This window comes from Pantherophis guttatus, chromosome 6 (assembly GCF_059756535.1).
Source record: "Pantherophis guttatus breed Tessera chromosome 6, ASM5975653v1, whole genome shotgun sequence".
Classification (NCBI taxonomy): domain Eukaryota; kingdom Metazoa; phylum Chordata; class Lepidosauria; order Squamata; family Colubridae; genus Pantherophis; species Pantherophis guttatus.
In genome coordinates, this window is record NC_142068.1 from 70,962,421 (window position 1) to 70,986,319 (window position 23,899).

Below are 23,899 nucleotides of genomic sequence, written 5' to 3' on the forward strand. Positions count from 1 at the left end.
CCCAAGGGGGTTGGAGTAGAAGATCTGTATCCTACCTGTATTGTTCCTACACAAAAGCCATCACTGATGTAAAGCATAGCCATCTCACATAGGCCCACCAAATAGTGATCCATAATGTTATCTTAAAATCATATCGCTGTAGGTTTTCTATGGTTCCTTGAGTCCTATGGTCCTCCTGCTTGATGGTGGAAATCCAGATTTAAAGCATATCCAGCCAATAACATTTGTCTCATTTTGGTTTGAAGATCTCTGGTGAACAACAACAGTAAGCCTATTGGTGCTGGACTACACAATGCAAGATAGGGATCCCAAAATCTGGCAGTCCTCAATTACCCTACAGGCTGAGTCACCCAGAAAAAGAACTGAAGAAGCAAACTACATTCAGCCTTGTTATTCTAAAAGTACAATGAATTTCCAAAGAAGTAAAGGTTGGCATCCTTCAGCCTAATTTCCCACAGTTCTCAATTTGACAACAAAAAGGTTAGGCATCTCTGCTCTAGGCAATATGTTTCTGCAGAACTGGTGTGCACTGCAGGAAACGTCTAAGCCTACAGAATGAGTCACTGGTAAATTATGGTATGCAGTTGGCAGGCAATTGCAGTGGGAGAAGACAGCTTGATACAACTTCCACTCAAGGAATAGAATTACGTCACAAACTCCATGTTCCTGCTTCATCAAAGTGAAGGTATCTCTATGCAAAGCAAGATGCATTAAAATCTCTAAAAGCCTGTCACCTGGCCATTTCAATTTATCAGGATCAGCCTACAACTGTGGGCTGTTAGTTCACTTGGATAACTCTTCAGAATTTCCAAGGCTTGGTATCAAAGGGTAATAGATAGATAGAATAGATAGAAACAAGGCCACAAAATGTTGACATGATCTTTTCTATTCCCTTTATGTGGGTGTTCTCTGTGGGGGCCCCTGCCCTCTGGAATGAATTACCCCCGGACATATGAAGGAACCCCGACCTCCGCGCCTTCCGTCGTGCAGTGAAGACCCTGTTATTCCAGCAAGCTGCTCTGATGGGATAAATGATTTTAATTTGGTTTTAATGGGGTTTTAAAATTGGTTTTAAAATGAGAGTTTTAAATTCGGCCTATGATTTAATTATTTTAATCTGCTTTTAAATTCTATTTGTACATTGTTTTTATTATGGCTGTTCACCACCCTGAGTCCTTTGGGAGAAGGGCGGTATATAAATTAAATAAAATAAATGAATAAATAAATAAACCAAGACTCTAATGGATTTCACTGGCCAACACAAATAATTCTGGGAAAGTTCCTCCTTATCTTCTCTTTTCAAGATTAAGCATATTTGCTTAAGGATGAGTCTGAATTCATTTCAACTTCTTTGTATTTTGCTTAGAATAAGACTCAGAACTCAAAAATAACATGCCATAAAAAGGAATAATTACTTCTTTTAATCAGCAATTATATTCTTACTAATGCAACTTTTAAAAAAAATCCTATATGCTCATTTACTTGTATCCTATACACACACACAAATATAAATACAAGCTTTTTTCATCCTGGCGTAATAGTTAGCTTAAGTAACTTTTATTTACAAAAGCATATACTGGTATTTCCTTTTTTTAAGGAAAAAATTAAAGCAAACAATTACATCACTGATATCAGTCAGGAAGTTGTAACTTCTTGTTCTTTCTGTCTTCTCGTGATTTTTTTTTTTTGTTTCTTTCTGGGGTTTTTTTTTTTTTTTTGCAAAGAAGCTAGTTGAGGCCATTCCAGTTGAAAATGATAATTTTTTTTCCCTTCTGGCTTCAGACAGCCTTAAATAAGATGTTTTATTTTGCCCTTCATGATAAAAATAAGCAGCAATGTTTGGAAATAATTTAGCAGAATTGATTTACACCCCTCGTTTTGAAACTCAAAACATAAAAATATGCCAAATTAGCTTTCTGCTAGCGATGGGCTTATCAACAACCTCCGATATGCAGATGATATGACATTGCTCAGGGAAAGCAAGGAGGATCTTGGTGGTTAATCTTGAGAATCAAAGATCAATGTGAAAAATTTGGACTGTGCTTCAACATCAAGAAAAGAAAGATAATAACAATTGCAGAGAACACATGGGTCAGAGTGCAGTTGGACAATGAGACCATCAAAACAGTAAAGGAATTCAACTTCCTGGTTCTAAAGTTGACCAAAGTGGTGACTGCAGCCCTAAGATCAGAAGGTGTATAGCACTTGGAAGAACTTCAAAATCTGGAATAACACCTGGAAGCGTAAAGGCATTAGCCTCACGATCAAATGCAGATTAGTTAACGCAATAATTTTTGCAACTGCTACTTATGGCTGTGAAACATGGACTCTGAAAAAGGCAGATAGGAGAAGGGTGGATGCCTTTGAACTGTGGTGCTGGAGGTAACCATTACACATCTCATGGACTTCAAAAATAATAATAAAAAAAAGTCCTAGACTGAACATCATCAAAAATGTCACTTGAAGCCAAGATCACCAAAAAGAAGCTATCATACTTCATGTCAAGTGAGCTGACTCACTCGAAAAGTCAATCATGCTGGGATTGATCAGTGGAAAAATGAGAAGGGGCCACCGTAGTACCCATTAGCTGGATACTATAAAGAATGATGCCAGGATGATCATGGCGGATCTGAAGGAGGCGGTGTGAGACAGATGGGCTTGAGACTGCTGATTCATAGAGTGGCCGAAGGTTGAACACAATCGAATGGCTGATGTCGATGATATTTGGTGATATGGCCACCTTTCTCAGTACATGATTCTGGTAGGCTAACAATATTAAAAAAGATTTTTAAAAATGTGTAAAAAAAAATACTTGGTGGATGTAACTGCAGTCCACTCAGATCTGAAAGACACAAGATTGTGGAAAGTTACATTAGATTATATTTTTAAAAAACATTATTTCACCAGATAAAAGAATGACACAAGGATTAAACTTTCCAAAGTAATATCTTTAGTTCAAAGTACTATCTTAGATCTGTAAGTTCCTCCTGCACTTCCTCAAAAACTATTCTCCTAAGAGAACTGGATGGAGAAGATAATTCCAGGCTGTATGCTTTAATGGAAGCAATAATTGTCCAACACAGTGTTTCGCAAGCCACACATCTTGTCAGCCTGTCAAAGCTAAGAAACATTGGTCCAAGAAAAAAACTTAAAAACTTAAAAAGAGTTCATAACTGTAGAACTTTTAACGCGAGTGTGAATAGAGTGTAGAAAAATGAAATGCTCTTCATTCCTCTAGAATAAATCCTCCAACAGACCTTGACATACATGGAATTTGAAGGAAATTGGAGTGTTTCATTTATTTTGCAATTTACTTAGTGTGGGAAGCCAGTGTGTGTGTGTGTGTGTGTGTGTGTGTGTGTGTGTGTGTGTGTGTATTTATGACTCAATTTTGATGCCTAGAATCTGACTGGACTAGTTTTCTTGGAAAGATTTTTCAGAAGTGGTTTATCCCTGCCTCCTTCATAGGCCTGAAAGAGAGCGATTAACCTAAGATTACCCTGCTGGGTTTGGGACTAAGGTGGAAGTAGAACTCACAGTCTCCAGGCTTCTAGCATGAACCCATAACCACTGCACCAAACCGGTTCTTTTATGTGCTATAAAATAAAGGTTCCCCTGCAGATGCGTGCTGGTCGTTTCCGGCTCTAGGTCCGGTGCTCATCTCCATTTCAAAGCCGAAGAGCCAGCGCTGTCCAAAGACGTCTCCATGGTCATGTGGCCAGCATGACTAAACACCAAAGGCACACAGAGCGCTGTTACCTTCCCACCAAAGTGGTCCCTATTTTTCTACTTGCATTTTTTTACATGCTTTCAAATTGCTAGGTTGGCAGAAGCTGGGACAAGTAACGGGAGCTCACTCCATTACGTGGCACTAGGGATTCGAACCGCTGAACTGCCGACCTTTCGATCGACAAGCTCAGCGTCTTAGCCACTGCAATTAAGCAACCAAGAGGTCCATTTCTTTCCAATAAACTCAAAAGTAATTTTAAAGAGAAGATTTGCCTTAAGAAAAGGAAACATATTTTTCTTACCATCCATTTTTCCAAACTACAAATCTTACAAAGAGGCTTACAAGAGGCATCAAGCTTAATTAATCACAATTTAAAAAAAGAAAAAAAGTCAATGAAACTCTCTCTTTAGTCTTCAGGAATTATTGCTGAAGCCCGTTGCTATATAGAGCATATGTATGTGTGGGGGATACACATTTTCTGATAGTCTTCAATTGTCCTCATTTCTCTGCATGTATTGTTCTTAAATAACAAAGATGTTGGTGGAAGTGAGAATGGGAAGAAAAAGCCTGACGAAGACGTCATCTCCTTCCTCACCCTTTGGGAGATTTCCCCCTCCACACACCCACCGACCCATCCATCTATCTACCCACACTCAAACACAGAACGGCTGGTAGGAAGGAAAGAAGGAAGGTTGGACCATGTGAAGGTTTCGTCTGGTCTAGTGTCAAAAATGCAGGAACTACAAAAGGGGAAAATTATTAATTTAAATTTAAAAAGATAAAAAGACTTTTAAGAACAACATAAATGTATATATAAAAAAACAGGATGCTAGACCTTCACATTTCCAGAATGCAGGAAATGTGAAGGTTTAGCATCCTGTTTTGTTTTGTTTTTTTACTACAGTCAAGCAGATGCTTCCATGGTGTCCACAGCATGACAACTGATCTAAACCACCACCAAAATTTTTCTTTCTGGGTTGAAGGATAAGAAGATGTCTTCCCAATTCCATTCTCCTGACTAGAAGGCGGAATTCAAGTTTCCTTCAACACTAGCAATCCTCTCTAATACTTCAAACTAGCTACTACGTTTAGGGTTACCTAAACCCAGAGGTGAAATTCAGCAGGTTCTGACAGGTTCTGGAGAACAGGTAGCAGAAATTTTGAGTAGTTCGGAGAACCTCTGACTGGCCCCAGAGTGGGGTGGGAATGGAGATTTTGCAATATCCTTCCCCCAGGAGTGGGGAGGGAATGAGGATTTTGCAGTATCCTTCCCCTGCCACATCCACCAAGCCACACCCACCAAACCACACCACACCACACCCACCAAGCCATGCCTACAGAATCGGCAGTAAAAAAAAATGAATTCCACCACTGCCTAACCCTAATCCTAACCCTATGCAGGATAAACACAATATCGCCACTCCATATTGCTTAGATCTTGAGTAATCCACTTTTATATTGACTTATTCGACCTTGTGAAAATCCTTATTATCTTTGTGCCATCAGCATATTTTTTTCTTACCAACCACCATTATCTCTCTCTCATCATCTACCATCTATCTACTGTCTCTCTGTCTTATCTATCTATCTATCTATCTATCTATCTATCTATCTATCTATCTATCTATCTATCTATCTATCTATCTAATTTATCTATGATCATCTATCATATTTATACATGACCCATCCAGTGGTGGGTTCTACTTACCTTTACTACCGGTTCGCAATGGGGCCACCCATGCGTGCTCACTTCACTCGCTCGCATGCTCATCTGTGCATGCGCAGAAGCGTTCTGATGACGTTGGGGTCAGTGGGCGGAGCCTCCCACTGGTTTTACTACCGGTTCTATAGAATCGGTGCAAACCGGGGGCAACCCACCACTGGACCCATCTCACTCTCTCTTATCATCTACTATCTATCTCCTATCTGTCTGCCTGTCTGCCTGTTTGTCTGTCTGTCTGTCTGTCTATCTATCTGTCTGTCTGTCTGTCTGTCTCTCTCTCTCTCTCTCTCTCTCTCATCTATCTATCTATCTATCTATCTATTTATCTATCTATCTATCTATCTATCTATCATTGGTCTGTTATCTGTCTGTCTGTCCATCCATCATTCCTCTCTCTCCCTCCCTCCCCCCCTCCCCATCATCTATCATCAATCAATCCATCGATCCATCCATCATCTATCTATTTAGGACCTAGAATGGAGCCTTCAAGTACACTACTCAATAGTTCTTAGCCTTATGTACAACTGCTGCTGTATCTACTTGCTTGCTATTATTTTAAAATCAGCTCTGTTTTCACTGTATCGTACTATTTTCTGTGCTGTCTTTTCCTAAATCCCAATTTGATTTGTTTTAAACTTCCCAGATCAGAACTGTAAGGTACCCTGTTTGCAAAGAGAGTAAATGTAAAAAAAAAAAGTGTACTACAAAATGTTTACGTATGATTTCCGCTTTTAAAAATATAGATATGTTTCCTGATGTGTTTTCTATGCTTATTTCATTACTGCAGTGTTTTGCAAGTTCTTGGGAAAATAGTGGCAAGCTGTTTATTATAAATCATCTGAAGAGGGAAATTTGGAAGGCGCTTTCTTGAGAATGAGGAAAAACAAAGTTATTTTCTGAGTACTATTTGGGAGTGCTTGGTAAAAACATCAGTTTGTTTACATAGTTAAAATCAGTATTGGGAATCAGCCAGTTCGCACCACTTCGGGAGAACCGACTGTTAACTTTCTGTGCAGTTTGGCAAACTGGTTGTTGGAAGAAATCACTAGGGAGAGAACCGGTTGTTAAATTACTTGAATCCCACCACTGGTTAAAATGTTACCACAAGCCTAATGAACTAGAAAAAGAAGGTAATAAGAATATACCGTATATATGATTAATTCTCGGATAAATTCAAGAGAAAAACATAATACAAATAATGTAATTAAATTTATATACCTCTTAACTCCCAGTAACTCTGGGTGGTTGCCTTGAGAAATTCTTCAGACTAGAGCAGATCTGGGCATCTTACGGACCCTGGGTCACATTTAGTGAGAGATAAGACATCAGCTATCACCTATCTACAACACAGTCCTTTCAGCAACTCCAAGAAGATTCCACACCCATTTGCACACTGATTCAGGTGACCCTGAGGGCATAGATAAACCTCCAAGTGGACTCAACGCCTCTCAGAGAGAGTGCTAACGACCAGGTGACTGCAAAGAAATAAAATTCTTCTACCACAGCGATGTCAAACTTGAGGCCTGCGGACCAGATGCGTCGCATGCTGGCCACGCCCATCCCCAGTTTCGCAAAGGGGGGGAAAGTTGCAATATGTGACGTGACAACAATGTGATGCTGCGAGTTTGACACCCCTGTTCTACCATCTCCAATTCAGAACGAATTTTTCCATCTCCCTCCTCTCCATCTACCATCCAGCCAGAACTGATGAAGCTTCTTGGAGGAGAAGCGAAATGTCATCTTCTTCCTCAAGGGAAAAGAAAGGGAGAAGGAGGGAAATAGTCCAGTTGCCTTCTGAAAAAACACCTTTGAGACCACTCAGACCCTAATTTGGCAAGTGTTGGTGTTCAATCAACATATATAACAGACTGGAATCAAAGACTGAGAGTGTCATCATTACAGGTAGTCCTTGATCACAATTGAGCCTTGGTGGGTTATGCAGAATGTTTTGAAGAAAAAAATTCAGTTTTCTCCACAATTGTTTTTGCTGGGTATAGTTAAGGGTTTTACATTGGGTGAAACAAAGTTGATATTGTATATGATAACAGCAGCGAAATTATTGATAGGTCAATATTGGAAAAATGAAGCTATGCCTACTATTGAAGAATGGACTTTGAAGATGGCCAGTTTTGCAGAGATGGCGAAGATTTCAGCATACTTAAAAGATCGCTCACAAGAGATTTATGTATGGGAGTGGAAAAAGTGGATAGATTATGTGCAGAATAAATATCAAACTAGGAAATACCAGATAGCTTTTAATTGAAAGTATTATATAGGGATAGAATAATAGAATTTTGTGAAGATGTGAAAAATATATAGGGGGTGGATGGGTTCAAGTTTTATAAAAAGGGGATTTTGATTTGGATTATATTCTGAGGAAGTCAGGGGGGAGGGGAGGGTTAGGGAGGGCTAGGGAGGGTTAGGGAGGTTAGGGAGGGAGGGGGGAAATTGGGGAGAAAATGTAATTGTAAAACTTTTTCAATTAAAAAAAAAAAACAATTGAGCCCAAAAATTTCTCTTGCTAAGTGAGAAAGTTGTTAAGTGAATTTTGCATCATATTACAACCTTTCTTGACCCACCCTTGTTAAGAGAATCACTGAATATTTTTATGGAGTTGGGATGAAAGCTCCGATTGTATGGTGCACCTAAGCAACTAATGTTGGGGATCTCAGGATGAGAATATCAGCAACATGTTTTTTTTTTTTTTTCCGTATCAACTTTTATAGCCTTACGGTCAGAAAACTGACCTCAAGATTTTCATTCAGGCAAAAGTTTCAGATTATAAATTAAGACCGTCTCAATCAATCTCAATCAGAACAGAGCTGGAAGGGACCTTGGTCCTCTAGTCCAGCCCCCGGCTCAAGCAAGAGACCCTATCCAGTCTCATCTTAAAAACCTCCAGTGATGAAGCACCCACAACATCTGAAGGCAACTTGTTCCACTGGTTAATTGTTCTCACTCTCAGAAAGTTTCTCCTTAATTCCAGGTTGCTTCTCTCCTTGAGTAGTTTCCATCCATTGTTTATTGTCCTGCCCTCTGGTGCTTTGGAGAATAAGTTGACTCCCTCCTCTTTGTGGCAGCCGCTCAAACACTGAAATACTGCTATCATGTCTGCCCAGTCCTTCTTTTCTCTAAACTAGCCATACCCAAATCCTTCAACCGTTCTTCATATGTTTTAGTCTCCAGGCCTTTAATCATCTTAGTTGCTCTTCTTTGCATATTTTCCAAAGTCTCAACATCTTTTTTGTAACGTGGTGACCAAACCTGGATACAGTATTCCAGGTGTGGCCTTACTAAGGCTACACGTGATTTTGATTCTATGCCTCTGTTTATACAACCAAGGATTGTGTTAGCTTTTTTGGCTGCTGCTGTACGCTGCTGACTCATGTTTAAGTGATCGTCCACTACGACCCTAAGGGCCCTCTCAGAGTTACTGTTTTTGAGCCAGGTTTCGCCTAATCTGTACTTGTACTGTTGGCTTTTCCTGCCCAGTTGTAAAATCTTGCTTTTCTCCAGATGAAATTTCATTTTGTTGAATAGATCCCATTGTTCAAGGCTATCAAGATCTTTTTGGATCCTGAGCTTGTCTTCTGAGGTGTTGGCTATTCCTTCCAGCTTAGTATCATCTGCAAATTTGATGAGTTCTCCTTTTATTTTTTTCATATAAGTCATGACGATATTGAAGAGTACTGGGCCTAAAATGGAACCTTGTGGTACCCCACTGCTTACTTTCCTCCTCCATGTAGATGTAGTACTGTTAAGGACTACTCGTTGAGTATGGTTTGTCTCATCCAAATTAGGTTTAGTGCAGTAGTGAAATCTGAACCGGTTTGCTACTAGTTCGCTGGCTGCACATGCGTGCTGTGTAGCAAGCATGTGCTGTGCACGCACATGCACAATGCACAACAAATGTGCTGCATGTGCATGCACAGTACGCACCAAAAGGATGCTTGGCAAATAAGTAGAACAGCGATGGGGGGATCAGGTGTGCCGCACAATTTAGCTTCGCTAGAAAGCAGGATTTTCTGTTTTCCAGCAAAGCTAAACCGAGCCGCACAGCTGATCATCGGAAATACCGGTTCGGAGGAACCAGTAGCTTTTTTTAACTACCAGTTCGCCCGAACCGGTAGCTTTTTAAACTACCGGTTCAACCAAACCAGTAGCTTTTTGTTACTACCTATTCACCCGAAACGGTAGTTTTTATCACTACCGGTTCACCCGAAATGGAGCGAACCGGTAGCATTTCACCTCTGGTTTAGTTGACATCTGGAAAAGTCTATATTAGTCTTGGATTTTGAAGACCAGAGTGTGGGCAGTGTAAATCTTGCTGCTTTCCAACACACTTTGATGGCCAGAAGTCCCAGTTTTGCCAGGATATTTTCTGCCAGGGGAATATATCCCACCCTCCACCCCAGGAAATCGTCTCTCCCTTTTTCCTGTTAAGGCTGATTTAGTGTTGCTCACAACAGCCCATAGCTGTCATCCCAGGGATGGATGGGTAAGTGGAAGTTGCATGTGACTCAGACAGGTCAATGTGCACACCTCCCAAATCTCAACTGTGCCTTCTAGGGAGGTGTGCACCCTGTGTGCTGATTGGTTGATCCGACTTACTGTTCTATAGAACTTCTCTCTATCCAGAACATTAAAATTAACTGACATATAAAAAGAACAGCTATGCAACAGAAACAGAAGTGACAGTTTGACGCAACTGCAGTACAGGAAACAATTGCACGTTCACTACTCATTGCACCCATGCAAGTCCTTGAAACCGCAGTAGCGGTTCAGTTCAGTCAGAACTGAAGAAGCTTCCTGGATGAGAAGTGAAACGTCTTCAAGGAAAAATGAAGTCCACTTGCCTTTTGAAAAAGCACCTTTAGGGTTTCTTTCAGGAACTTAAGCGGATTATGTAATTGCTCCAGCCGCCTCTGTTTTGCCTACAATATCCTTTGGTGATAGGTGTGTGCCTAGGAGCCTATTAACAGTGAATGCAGCTGTTGCAAAATGTGGGTGAAATGCCTCCTCCTTCTCCCTTCCTCTTCCTCTTCCTCTTCCTCTTCCACTACTACTACGTCTTCTTCCACTACTACTTCTCCTACTTCTCCTTTTCCCCCTTCCACTCCTCCTCCTCCCTCCTCCTCCTCCTTCCTTTCCTCCATCTCCCCCTTCTCCTGTCTCTCCCTCTCGCCTCCAACATCCCTAAGTTTTTTTTTTAAAAGACAAAAGAGTACAAGACATGACATTTCCAATTTCCTGGCTTTCTTCCTCTAGAATTACATTGTAAGAGAGAAGTTGTGATTCATTGTCTCATTATCATTTTCTAAGAATTAAGCCAAAGTTCACAGTTTTTTTCAATGTGTGTTCTTGACTTATTGTCTGTGCATAGTCATTAAAATAATATTTAGTACAATATAGTAATATATTTTTATCAAAGAATGCAATACTGCTGTTCAAGACAGGATACTGGCATTTGGTACATTCCAACAAATTCGCCGACTAGGAACAATTATGTTAATTCCACTTAAGGGAGTCATTTTTTAAAAGTACAAGTTGTTGCTTCTTGCTACCCTATGATTAACTCTCTATGGGCAGGACCTTTAGACCTATATGGGCAAATAAACTGGCTATGATCCCATCTCAATTTTTGTTGCTCCTTGACTGTTGATTTGAGACCATCTAAATGTATAAACCACATTGCCCTTGAAATAAATTCATTGTATCAGAGATTCATTGGCTCAAAAACACAGCCTAGTCATCCCTCATATTCCAGCTACCCAAGCCCTGGTCTAAATCTTGGTTTGATGAAATGGAACATAGCCAAAGCACAAGTAATTGCTGCTTATAGGAATGAGTCTATCTATAATATACATGGCTGGGTGGGGGGGTGAGGAGGGCAGTGGAGCGCGGCGGAGCAAGTGGAGTGAGGGGCTTCACTCAAGGCAGCAGGATTTGCTGGTGGGCGCTTCTTTTGCTGGCTTGCACCTGCCTTTGCTCTGGGGCTCAAGCCCGCCTTCTGCTAGTTTCCCTACCACAACAACCGTATGAGGTGGGTGAGGCTGAGAGGGAGCTTCCCAGAAGCCACAATGTAGGCCTGGTTTGTGGGGCACAGCAAGTATGTTTTGTTAACCCAGGTTTGGAGATCAGCCGTTCCCATTCAAGCCATATGAAGATGCTACAGCCTCTGAAATGGGGGAGGTAAATTTAAGCCTGAGTCGGACAGCTTCTGGGAAGCCTAAAGCTTTTCCAGAAAGGCATTAAAAAATATTTTTGCCCCTCTCATCCTCCCCTTTCCCACCTTCCTTCCTTCCCCCTCCCCTGCCCCTCCTCTTTTTACTTTTTCTTCTCTCTCCCCTTCCCCATACCCCTTCCCCTCCCTGCCCCTCTTCCCCTGATCCCTTCCCTGACTCAACCTCTCCCTTCCTCTCAGCCTCTCCCTCAACTTTCACCCTCACCATCATCCTCTTCCTCACCTTCTTGCCCTCACCCCCACCCTAAACTCACCCAAACTCTGACCCTCACTTACCCCTCTGAGAGTTGGCCACAAAAGGAGGGAAGTTTCCCCAGAGTCTAAGAGCCCCACTGAAGAGCAACTTAACTCTAGGAAGGCATCTTCACTCTGATAACTGATAACTGACAGTAACTGACCCTTCAGCCTTCGGGGATGAAGTCATAAAGCCATTAGAATTCCCAAGGAGATGACCTGCCTCCCTTATCCACCTATCAAAGTTCACCTGCTCCTCCACCTTTGTGACCTACATGCATGCCACACAAAGGTCTCTAGGAAGCTACCAAGCCAATCACTAAAGCTGCCTATTTGTCTTTTTTTGCACGGAATCCATAGCTCTTTGGATGTGAATTGCCTCTTGTTATAGACGCTCCATTAAGTGTTTCAGCCACTGCTGAGGTGCTTAATAGTCTCCTGTTTGCTTTTTAAATTCAGGGGTAAAAGCAGACTTGGCTGTGTTTAGGGCAGACCTTGAAACAGATTTGTCCCATTGTCCAGCAGGACTGAATCTAACCAGATTTCACTGGTTTTAGTGGCACAACTTTGACAAATTCTGAATCCAGACCATTGTCTGGAAAGACCAATAGATTTTGAACCGAAATTATTCAGCCTCTCACATTTGGATAAGGGGTGGGTTCTACTTACCTTTACTACCGGTTCGCAACGGGATTGCACTTGTGTGTTTGCTTTGCTTGCACACTTGCCGAGATTCGGCACATGCTCAGAAGCTTCTGCACATACGCAGATCACCTATGATGACATCCGGGGCGGTGGGCAGAGCCTCCCGCCAGTTTTACTACCGGTTCTTGTGAACCGGTCTGAACCAGGGACAATCCACCACTGATTTAGACCCATTACAATGTATGCTCTGCATTGTTTTCTGATTGAGAAAGGGGGAAAAAATCTTTTAAATTTATTACTTTCTTCTCCCACTGTCTTCCATCTATGTCTCTGTCACCTTGCCTTATTTAGTTCAGTGAAGCTCCTTCTGTTTTCCCCATCAGAGGCAAGGTGCTGAAAACAGTTGGGAAGTGACAGAGGAAATGGAATATGGAGGGCAAATCAAGAGGCAACTCTATCCTAGGGGATCAATCTGCTTGTGTGCATTAGTGACAAGACGGTCTCCTGCTTGTGCAGGGAGTTGGACTAGAAGATCTCCAAAGTCCCCTCCAACTCTGTTTTATTCTGTTATAATGACTCTCCCTCATATTAAATCTTTTGCTTCCTAAAAAAGGACTCTAAGAAACTTCAAGGGAAACAAAGCATGGTTACGCTCTTGAGAATTATTGAACCAGATTGGACTTTTTAAAATAAATAAATATATAAATAAAAACAATTGCCTATTCTGGCAACTTGTCTTTTGATTTTCACGCAAAATAAATGATGGCAACAATTAGTCTAATTTGCCTGAAATCTTTAAGTGGATATTTCTGTAATTTATACACTGCATCTGAAGCTAGTGAATTTCCTACCTATCTATTTGATGAACTTCTCCCTGAACAGTCTCCTGTTTCAGCCTTAAAAGTTCAAAGTCTAGTTTCTCAACTGGAAAATTATCTTGGGAGTCTATTTTCAATCTTCTACCTGCTGGTCTATGCAACAAGATTGCTTTTAGCAAAAATCCAAATGGCTTCCCTTTCAATTATTAAATTTGCAGATGAGATTGGTAACAATTATGCTTCAGCAGCAATTCGACTAATTTAAAGCCAAAAGTCTAGGTTTCCTGCTGTATGGTGCTGAGCTAAGCATTAATAAGGAATTTTCTTGTTTAGAAACAATCGCAAAACAATTCTTGAAAATCTCATGTGAGTTCCTTATTCAGCTTCCTATTTTTGTTTATTGAAGTTTAAAATACAGAATAAAAACTAACAAGAATACTTAGAAAATGAAAAACTAAGAGTACTTGGAATGAAAAAGAGGAAAAATAGAAGAAAGAAAAATGAACAAAGACAAAAATGCAGAAGTCAAAGAAAAGGAAAAAAGGAATTACGGAACAGCGACTTTCGGTTTTCTTTTACTGGTTATGAGTACAAATATAAAATGGCATCTACTCTATGATTATGGCATTCTTTACATTTTCTCTATAATTTATTATTTTTATTCTAATCATCAAACCCATACAGTATATCATGAGTTCATTTTTTCTTTCTCCCCCAAAAGTCAATAAAGGGTTTTCATTCATCATTAGCAATTAGATGAGGCAACCTTGAGTTGGTCAGGATCAAACTCCTGACACTGAACAGAGTTAGCCTGCAATAGCAATAGCAATAGCAATATTTTTATTTTTATTTTTATTTTTATTATTTTTAATTTATTTTTATATGCCGCCGTTCTCCAGAGACTCAGGGCTGCTTACAATGCATTAAGCAATAGCCTTCATACTTTTGTATATTTTATACAAAGTTAGCTTATTGCCCCCACAAACTGGGTCCTCATTTTACCCACCTTAGAAAGGATGGAAGGCTGAGTCGACCTTGAGCCTGGTGAGAATTGAACTCGCAGTAATTGCAGGCAGCTGGATGTTAAATGCTGCCTTAGTAGGAGGCATTAGCCTCCTACGCCACTCAGGCTCCTAAGCAATAGCAATAGCAATAGCAATAGCAATAGCAATTAGACTTATATACCGCTTCACAGTGCTTTTCAGCCCTCTTTAACTGGTTTACAGAGTCTGCATATTGCCCCCAACAATCTGGCTCCTCCTCCAATGGGTATACTAAAAATTGATAAAATAAAATAAAACCAAGAGGAACTGCTGCAAACACGCTCCGGCAACAGCAGCAGCCCCGTCCTCTCCCTGGGTCCTCCTCACTTTACCGACCTTTGAAGGATGAAAGGCTGAGTCAACCTTGAGCTGGTGGGAATCGAACTGCAGTCAGCAGAAGTAGACTGCAGTACTGCATTCTAACCACTGCTCCACCACAATTTAAATAATTAAATTTAGACAATGTGCTAACTCTAGTTAAATCTTTCAATTTGACCAAGTCAGCAAGTTCCAACGCCTTCACTATCCATTCCTCCATTGTGAGTAAAGTTGAATTTTTAAATCCACACGTATAAGACTCTCTCTGCAGTCATCACATATAAAAACAAAAAATCCATATATTTTTTTTCTCCAGCTGCTTAATCAATCATCAATGCCAGCACCTTAACCCACCATAACAAACCAGCTCCTTTTGAACAAATTATGGATTTGGGAGGGGGAGAAAGTGGTGATTGTGTATGATTGATCTTACCTGGAATTACCAAGTGCAGATATTTTGGGAAAGGATGGAATAAAGTATCAGAAATTACAATACGTGAATTGTAGTCATTCTATGATGTTGATTTCCATAAAAAGAGCAATGTTGAATGAATTATTTTTTACTGTACTTGTGTGATCCCTTTATTTCAACCAAGATAAAAGCTTTCCTGGAATCCAATCGTTGGCATTCAAATGCTTATTTATTCTTTGTAGTGTTTGTATCTTGTTTCAATATTACGTAAGACACTTCCATCAATCCTGACTCTAGCTGCATCTGATTTAATTCCGTTGTTAAATATTTGAGGTTTGGTGCCTCTGAGTGATAATCTGTGCACCCTGCATTTTCCTTGCTTCCTTTCTGATTGTTACAGAGAGAGAATTTAGTAGATTAATCCTATTTTTTAAAAAACCCATTAAAAACCAAACCCATATATTGGATAACAAGCTAAATAGAAGCATGGCAAGGATGATGGGAAAAGAGGCTGTAGGATTCCATGGTTCAACACACTTTTTTCCCCTGTATTTTTCCCAGTCTACATAAGAAGGAAAAATAAAGAAAAACTTACAATTACACAAAGTATCTGTTGTTATGCAAAATTACATACAGGTAGTCCTCGACCTGTGACTACAAATGGAGACCCGGATTTCTGTTGCTAAGCAAAACAGTTCTTCAGTGAGTTTTGCCCAACTTTATGACTTTTCTTGCCACACTTGTTAAGTGTTATCACTACAGTTGTTAAGTTAGTGAAACAGTTGTTCAGTGAAACTGGCTTTCCCATTGACTTTGCTTGTCAGTAGGTAACAAAAAATGATCACATGACCTGGGATCCAACAACTGGCATAAATATGAGCCAGTTGCCAAGAGTTTTGATCACATGACCATGGGGGTGTTGCAACAGTGATAAGAGTGAAAAATGAAAGTGAAAAATGGTCATAAAATCACTTTTTTCAGTGCCATTGTAACTTCGAACGGTCAGTAAACCAATGATTGTAAGTTGAGTACTACCTGTAACAGTTCCTACTGTAACTGCAAATCAAAAATAGTCACCAAATTTCTGAATTAAGCTTTTTGCATGAGCTTACAGATAAGAGATGTTGTCCCATCAGCTCACAAGGAATTGGACCACGTCTCAGTAACAACAACCAGCCAATCAAACAATCCAAAACCAGACCATGACTCAGAAGTACCTGAACAAACAACACTTATTTACATCACACAGATGGTACTTCAAACCAAAGACCATGCCTCAGTAACAACAACCAGCCAATCAAACAGTCTGAAATCAGAACATGATTCAGAGGTAGCCAAACAAACAACATCCACACTAATTTGTATCACATAAAAAGATATTTCAAGGCCAGTGTTCTGACAGATGAGCACAATTCAAAGTGTGCTGACAATGTCTCCTCGAATGGTGATGAAATATTTGCAACCAAATTGCCAAGCTCGGCGCTCAGGACAACAGCCTAACTATCAACCCGAGCTACTAAAATTCAAATACATTTCAACATTTTAATGCATTCAATAAACTAGATAAAAGCAGATACACAGAACAAGAGATATAGCTTCAAGTAACAATAATATAGTAGCACTAGCACTAGCACTTAGACTGCCACTTCACAGTGCCCTTTCAAAGCAGTTTACAGAATCAGCATATTGCCCCCCAAAATCTGGGGGTCCTCATTTTACTGACCTCAGAAGGATAGAAAGCTGAGTCAACCTTGAGCCAGTGAGAATCGAACTGTTGGCACTCAGCGGTCTGCAGAGTTAGCTTGCAACACTGCATTCTAACCACTGCACCACCATGGGTCTTATAGTAAGTTATAGTAAATAACTACAACTGCAATGAGGGAGACAGTTTGATGTTAAGGTTACGGCATCAGACTAGAAACCATGATTATGTGAGTTCTAGTCTCATTTTAAGTACAAAGCCAACTCTCTGCTATGACAGAGAGAAAGTCAGTCACTTTCTCTCTGTCATAGCAAGAAGCCAATTTGCAAATCATTTCTGAAAAACATTGCCAATGGAATCGTCCAAACAATTTCCAAGAATTGGACACAACAATTGAACCTAGAACAAACACTCTTGAATAAAATGTTATTTTTATCATCACATTTTCCCTCATTCTAATGTTAATTTTCAATTAATGTTTAACCTAAAACAGAGGGGAAATGAATGCCATCATTATTTATTGACTGCAATAGTTATTCACAGTGACAAGTGAATTCCAGTGAAAAATATGCTGAATAGAGGAATGTGCTCCACATGATTGACAGCCTACGCATGAAGAGCTTGTTCGATTTTGCCCAAGACAAGGCAAATGATTAATTATAGCAGACCAGTAAGATGGGTAGCTGGTTGAAAAGGTTTTTTTACCCCCCACATAACATGCCAAACTAGCTGAACGAGCAACTATAAACAAATACGTACTTCACCTCTTTGCTTTATTAGTGGGACAGTGGAATCATATCTGCTAGAGAAAAACAGGCGATATCCCAAGACAGTGAATTGAGAGAGCTAGCAGAGGCTTCTAGGATGTGGACATCTGCAGGGACAATAATCCTGGTGCTGTTCAAAAGAATCTGTAGGAGAGGGCCAGGCTGAGCCCAAGGGAGCAGTCAAATATGTTGTCAGTCTTGAGTCCCTTCGCACCTACAAACAATCTAAGTTTTGATCTAAGATTCTTATCTGCTGCCAATTTGCTTTGACCCTTGAGAGTTCAGATTCTTGTAGAGAGCATTAGCCTACAATATACCTATATTCATTCGAACTGCCTGCATTCCTGATTTCCTGCGCTCGACAGAAGTCTATCTTCATCCAGAGTTTCAGGGCAATCAGTCATATTCCAACTTTTGGAAAAAAAAGACCCATTATTTATTGAAGATGGCAAAATGCTAACAAGTAACAAGACCAAGGCAGAATTGATGTATTTTTCGGAGTATAAGTCGCACTGGAGTATAGGACGCACCTTAGTTTTTGGGGAGGAAAATAAGAAAAAAGCTGATTGGTGGCTGGATTGGCCTCCCGGAATACCCTCAAATCAACTGTTGCCAGAGGTGAATTTTAGCAACAGGTTTGTTGGTTGTGAGCTCTGTGCCTTGCTTTTTTTTCAGCCTCTGAAACTTCTTTTCTGCCTCTGAAAGCCTCTGAAACAGAGCTTCAAGAAAAAAAGGCTTTTTTTCTGAAGCTTCTTTCAGAGGCTTTTATTCTGAAGGACTATCTGTACGCTATTCAATCTCCTTTCTTTGGTATTGGTATACAGATTAACCTCTTCTGATCTGTTGGTTATTGTGTCATTCTCCAGATTTGTTAGCATCGTTTGGTTAGAACCTTTACTGATTCTTTTGTTGCCTGCCATATTATTTCAGATAAAAGCCTTTCTGAGGGTTTTTTCCCCGAAGTTTCTTTCAGAGGCTTCTTTCAGCTTCTGAAATCTCCATTTGAGAAGCTGGGCAGCAGAGGTGGGTTTCAGCAGGTTCTTACCAGTTCTGGAGAACCAGTAGCGGACATTTTGAGTAGTTTGGAGAACCAGTAGTAAAAATTCTGACTGGCCCTGCCCCCATCTATTCTCTGCCCCCCAAGTCCCAGCTAATTGGGAGGAAATGGAGATTTTACAGTATCCTTCCCCTGCCATGCCCACCAAGCCATGCCCACCAAGCCATGCCATGCCCACCAAGCCACGCCCACAGAACCGGTAGTAAAAAAAATTTGAAACCCACCACTGCTGGGCAGGACTACATTCGGTGTATAAGACGTACCCAGATTTTCACCCTCTGTTTTGGGGGAAAAAGGTGTGTTTTATACTCCGAAAAATACGATATTTGATCCCTACTCTGCCTCATCTTCTCGTGTAGAAGGTGACATGCATCTGTGAAAAACAGAATGAAGAGACAGGGCTGAAACTGAAGATCGATATAGGAGGAGAGACCTATTGTAGGCCGTCCTGAAACTGGCAATCATTCCAACTACAAGTGGATTGGCTTGAGACTTAGAGCAGGTGTCATGTCTCTCCTTGTTTCTGTGAATGAAAGAATATAACATTTTCAGATGACAAATATAATGGACCGAGTGATTGAAGTATAAAAACAGGAAGGCCCTGCTTAAAATATTGTACAGGTGGTCCTCGACTTACAACTGAGCCCAAAATTTCTGTAGTTAAGTCAGTTTTGCCCCATTTTATGACTTTTCTTTCCACCATTGTTAAGTGAATCACCCCAGTTGTTAAATTAGTAACAGGGTTATTAAGTGAATCTGGCTTCCCCATTGACTTCGCTTCTCAGAAGCTCGCAAAAGGGGAGCACATGATCCCAGGACACTGCAGCCATCATAAATATGAACCAGTTGCCAAACATCCGAATTTTGATCACGTGTCCATGGGGATGCTGCAATGGTCACAAGTGTGAGAAACGGCCATTAGTGTCTTTTTTCAGTGCCGTTGTAACTTCAAACAATCACTAAACGAAATGTACTTGGGTCATTTTTGCTAAGCTGTGGTATCTCCTCACTTTAGCCTATCCTACCCCATCTGCATTTTTGGTGTGAAATGGTCCTATTTTATTTACCACATTAGAGCTGCGAATTTAGGCTTCTCTTGATAGTGCTATTCAAGATTACAAATTAAGTTAGAAAATTCAACAGGAGTCTCTTGAAATGAGCGCATGGGGAAAATATTGCTTTGATAGCCACTTCAGGAGTTCTGTAGAACAATCACCAATGAAGTGATGCTAATCTTCAAGTCATCATATTATGAAAGCCAGTTTTAGGTTTCTTAGTTACTTGACTAATGCAGAAAGATTCTCTTTAATTAACCTTTCTTACTACACAGACAGTCATCTGACAATCAAGTGGTTATACGGAGAGTAGTTCTTTTTTAATGTGATATTTTCAACCACAAGGAAATGTTAGATTCTCATAAAATTGTCTGCGTGAACACAGAGGAAGTGTGCTGCACTACTTACCATTAGCCTGGAGACTGTGGTCAGACATGCTGATTTGTGCTCATATTTTTGTGTCATACCAAACTAACAGGAACATTAGAGGCACAGTTACCTTTCTGGACATTAGAATAGCTGAAGGTTTGAGCTCAGATCATTTTTGTGTAGGGTCACTCGCAACTTGCTGCCCAGTAAAATATTAGTATGATTATTGTGTTGTAAAATACACCCTGGATTAACTTCAAGGCTGACACAGAATTTATGATTTTTTTTTTCCTTGCTTGGATGTTAATGTTTCTCTCGCCAACCTAGTAAAGGAAAACAGGACATATTTCAACAGAATGCTTGAAATAATAATATAACTGTCTTACTTTCCTTCCTTCCTTCCTCTTTCTACTTCAAAAGCCTACAGGAATCCTAGACTATATTTAGGTTTTTCAGAAATCGGAATATTTTGCAAGGGGAAAAAAAAAAAGATATTTTCTTAAGATAAACCTTCCCGAATAGCCTGATGAATTTGGAATTTCAGAAGCCTTGGGGAATGAAGCGAATATTTATCACTTCTAACAAGGCTATTGTTTTAGAATTAACCCAGTTAAGTATTCTCAGAATAGGGTTGCCAGACATCTGGCAAAAGATGCTTTTTGTTCTCATGCGTTTCCTCCAGCAGGCATAGCTTTAAAATCTGATATTTTCAGGCTTTTTGAGTATCTAACAAGGCATCTGAGCAGCTTTTCTTTATGCTAATATGGGCTAACTGCAGGTTAAAAAGATCTGCCTTGAGACCTCAATTAGTTGATGGGTACCCTCTGAGAGGCTTGTGCTGCCGCCTGAAATTTGCAAGACTTTAATCAATTATACCCAAATGGCTTTTGCCTCCTAACTAGCTAGAACAACTTCGTGTAATTGAAAAACCACTTTCTCTGATGCTGGAAAAAATAATTTTATATACATGTAGGCCTCCATATCTGGTTTTGCATTTTTCAACATAATTTTTTACCACAAATGCCAAGAAAGTTAAGCAATTGATGTGTCCTCGTATTTCCAACCCATACCTCCAATTTGTCCTCCTTTGCAATTGTCTGGGTCTTCCTTTGTTTTGGTCCGGTATACATGGAATACTGAACTAGTGGTCAGGATTCATATTTTGTAAGAAGTTGTTTGTCCATTTAAGCAGGGAGTAGAGCACTGTATCCCAACCATCCACTGCAGAACTGGTGTTGCTTAGCTGCACATAATGGGAACAGAAAGGATGGGTTAGCCCTCATCTTCTTGGCATGTTATAACTTCTTGCCCTCCCCAATACGAAGGAGAGAATCTCTTGGGTGAGTTTGGTTAATTATGTTGCTAGCAAGCAGGGGTGGGTTCTACTTACCTTTACTACTGGTTTACATCACGCCCGTGCGCGCACACGCATGCTCTTCTGTGCATGCACAGAAGCTTCTGCGGATGCGCAGATCACCTATGATGTCTGGGTCAGTGGGCGGAGCCTCCCGCTGGTTTTACTACCGGTTCTTGCAAATCGGTCTGAACCGGGGACAACCCGCCACTGCTAGCAAGGCACAACAAAAGGCTAAGCTTGTTATCCAAAAAGACTATCAGTATTGTCTGGAGCAGGGGTCTGCCAACCCCTGAACCGTGAACCGGTACCAGTCCATGACCTGTAAGGAACCAGGCCGTGCGAGCAAGCAAGCAAAGCTTCATCTGTGCATGTATGGAATCCAGGTAGCATAAGAAACCATGCCCCTCTGGTCCTTTTTGCTCCAAAACTTTGGAGCCCACTAGTCTGGAGCGCTATCTTTCTCAATCCTTAAAAATTAAAATTTTTAAACAATTTTAATATTTTAATATTTTTAATATTTTTAATTCTCAAAGCTTAAATTTGTTTTAAATTGATTGGGATTTTAATCTGTCTGGGCCAAACTATTTAATTCGATTTTATTTCTGCTTTTTAAATTTTGTATGTATGTATTTTATTGTTGGCTGTTCACCGCCCTGAGTCCTTCGGGAGTAGGGCGGTATACAAATCAAAAAAGAAAAGAAAAAAAAATCCTGCCATTCTAAAGATGACAGCTCGATTCCTAAGGAGTCAAGTTAATAACATTTAAGAAAAGGTTAAAAATGGGGTTACCCAACTGTCATTATTTTACAGTGCTCTCATACTATTAGGCAGTGGTGAAATCCAAATTTTTTTACTACCTGTTCTGTGGGCGTGGCTTGGTGGGTATGGTGTGGCTTGGTGGACATGACGTGGTAGGCATGGCACGGGAAGGATACTGCAAAATCTCCATTTCCACCCCACTCTAGGGGAAGGATACGGCAAAATCCCCATTCCCTCCCCACTCCTGGGGGAAGGATACTGCAAAATCCCCATTCCCACCCCATTCTGGGACCAGCCAGAACTGGTATTTGCCGGTTCTCTGAACTGCTCAAAATTTCCGCTACCAGTTCCCCATAACCTGTCAGAAGCTGCTGGATTTCACCCCTGCTATTAGATATCATTTTGTTTTGGGGGAGTTGGTGGAGATTTTAAAAATCTCCAATTTTAAAAAATAGGTTATGTACATTCTGTTGGTTAGTGCGTTTTTTTTAAATTTGCATAAGTATCATATCAATGGAATGCATATGCCAGTTAAACTGTAGCTGATTGTATCCATAAAAGACATGTATCGTCTAAACTTTGGTTTTGGAACAAAGTTGATTGATTTATTGAAGCATAATTTTAAAGGTCTTTTATTTCGCATTGGTAGTTTTTGGTGTATATCTTTAACGCACTTGGCTACGAGTGCTAAATAAATAATTAACTTCCACTTTATTACTACTTTTAGTACTTTTACTACTACTACTACTTTTACTACTGTTGCTACAATAGAGGCACATTCAACGGAGGTGGCCTGCCTAGAGTTATATAAGACCGGAATGGCAGCAAAGAGATATTGAAAACTCTAATTCTTTGAATGTTCCCATCAAGTGGCCTGCATTTTTACAGCTCAGAACTTGTAGTCTTAATGTTGAGGATATTTTAGGGATTAAAATATTTTGGATTCCTTATCTCAAAATAACATCAAACTATGACTTTCATTATTGACCATTTCAGTTGGAGGTATCTTCAAAAGTTGGAGGAGAAATGGAGTTATCTCACTTAGCAACGGAAATTTCGGGCTCAGTTATGGTCGTAGGTTGAAGACCATATGGGCATAAAATTTTCAAGCACAATTGCTGGGTTTGCAAGTTCATTACATGAAATTGTGAAATCGAATGCAGGACCCCGACATCAATAGCCAAGGCTCACTGCAGTATTTGTTTATTTATTTAAGAGTGTGTACTGGAGGAATTACGGCATCCTTCACTTAATCCTCCAGGGAAAGCTTGAAGGCAAACGAGGTCCAGGCAGAAGAAGAACATCATGGCTTCAAAACCTAAGGGACTGGCTTGGACAAAACTCAGTAGCACTTTTTCATGCGGCTGTTGACAGAAATAGGATTGCCAACATGATTGTCAACGTACAATGTTGGATATGGCACAAGAAGAAGAAGAAGAAGAAGACTGGAGGAATTCCTTACAGAAAATAATGGGTGGGACTCCTACAGGCAAAGGAATATTATATATTTTAGGAAAGGATGAAAAAATGATAGACATAATATGCTTAGGTAACAGATACTTAAAACTTACCTCAGGTTACTTTCCCACCCTTCTACTGTTATTGTCTTCAAGAAAGTTTTGTCTTAATAGAAAGACAGTTATATTAATAGAGTATCAGTAACACT

The 23,899-nt window shown here is 40.2% G+C and overlaps 1 long non-coding RNA gene across 1 annotated transcript; it reads right to left on the bottom strand.

Moving 5' to 3' along the window:
• Positions 1-1,667: 1,667 nt before the first annotated feature.
• Positions 1,668-12,071, bottom strand: LOC117673143 (uncharacterized). Its single transcript, XR_004593449.3, has 2 exons — positions 11,974-12,071; positions 1,668-2,842 (listed from the first exon to the last, which is right to left on the bottom strand). It is a non-coding gene; the product is annotated as an uncharacterized LOC117673143 (long non-coding RNA).
• Between the last annotated feature and the right edge of the window lie 11,828 nt (positions 12,072-23,899).